This window comes from Rhopilema esculentum, chromosome 5, assembly GCF_057945365.1.
Source record: "Rhopilema esculentum isolate cy_ngs chromosome 5, ASM5794536v1, whole genome shotgun sequence".
Classification (NCBI taxonomy): domain Eukaryota; kingdom Metazoa; phylum Cnidaria; class Scyphozoa; order Rhizostomeae; family Rhizostomatidae; genus Rhopilema; species Rhopilema esculentum.
Genome location: NC_142819.1, coordinates 4,881,241 through 4,883,048, shown reverse-complemented (window position 1 = coordinate 4,883,048; position 1,808 = coordinate 4,881,241).

The window sequence follows — 1,808 nt, the reverse complement described above, 5'->3', positions numbered from 1 at the left end:
AGATCTGGTACTAGCCTCGTATTCCATTTCTTAAATTGATTTTTATTGATTACTTTTGGCGATCTATAAATAAATAAAGATATACAGGAACAAAGCAATACGACGACGAGAATCCAATGTCACGAAATAAAATTTTCAAAATAAATTAAATTTAAAGAGTATACTAATATTTCGCCCCGGCATACAGGTCTTCATCAGAGTAAACTTCATCAGGGCTTCATCAGAGTAAACCATTGATATCTTCTCTGAACCAAATTGTTTATAAAACCCCAGTAGAAATAAACCAGAATTTCCTAAAAGGGACGTTTTCCGGCGTTATAGAGGGCGTGGCCTCAAAAAAATTTCGGTCACGCCCTTTTCAGCCCTCCAACATTTAGCCTGGTGCGCGGTCCCTGAATGGAAAAATGTACTGTAACGAAGCATGCGAATTAAAGAAACGAATTGAAGAAAATATAGACTATAGTTCAATTTTTTCTCTTCTTTGATATTTTCCTTCTTCGATGTAACCCTTGTGCTACCTGTCGTCAAGACATTTGAAAATGATTCACGGATTCTCATTTACTCCACTCTTGAAAATGGGCCAACTACCGGCGCATGAAAAAGTTGTTCATGTTGTTTGAGTAAAGAATAACTGAAAAAGCACTACAAACAAAGAAAAAAGTTTGAAAGACGAGAGCAAGTAACTCAGAATAAAAAGAGCGGATTCTAACGACAAGTTGGATCATGAGGTCTGTTTAGTAAGCGGATGTGACATAGAAAGCATGTAGTATGCAGAGGCGGACTGGCCGGTCGGGCTACCGGGCGATCGCCCGGTGGGCCCTCCAAAAACTGTTGCAATTTTTCTTTATTTTGCTATGAAATGGCAACTTGGATTGTTTAGTAGGGGCCCTCTTCTCTTGCCATTACACCTAGGACTCACTGTTTCTAATGCAATAATACGAAACTTATGAAAGTTCCAAAATCGGAAAAAATTATTCATCGGGCCCTCAGAGCTCCAGCACATTCATCGGGCTCCAGCACATGTCTGCTATTGTAAACTGAACAAGAAAAGGAGAAAAGATGCAACTGGAAGTCTAAGTTGCATTACAGGCTTTTTGCTCATAGAAATGTAGACATGTTTGACACACTAATTTTGAAGATTTCTTACCGAGAACAATTAGTTACAGGCAAGAAAGGGTTTTTATTGTTGCATTTAGAAATTTTTTTAAAGTTCTGTGTGTCGGAAATGTTGCGTTTGTCGCTAAAAGTTGAGATTATGATTTTGGTTGTCGGTAATTTGTGAACAAAGTATCACCAGGAACGTCATTTCTTGGAATTACTGAGAAAGTTTGAGGAGATTGGCAAAAACTGTTATCTTTAGCCACAAATAAGTGTTCAAGGAAAAGAAAGCTAAAGCCTTAGCCTTTTTTACATGCTCATTAGAGAAGGAAATCTTCACAGAACATTTTGATGATGTTGTTTATTTTTATCTGCTTCAAGCCTTTTTCCATTTCCTTCTATTTTTACCCAGTTTTGTTTTGTTTCAGTCCAGATTATCGTACAGTCAGCTGCTATGATTCTGACTCTCCACATTCGCATCGCTTGCACCTTTTCCAACTCATTCCTCATTGGTAAGCATTGTTCCTATTTGGACGATTTTTTAATTTTTCTCTAGTATACCTGAATGGTTTTCAGCTCCCTTTAACGCCCAGGTATAATAAGAAAACATTTAGCGCTCAGATTCTTAGGCAGATAATTGTGTTGTTGATCAGTAAAAGTCTAACTTTTGGAAACCAAACTTTGGTTGTCTAACCAAAGGAAAGACAACA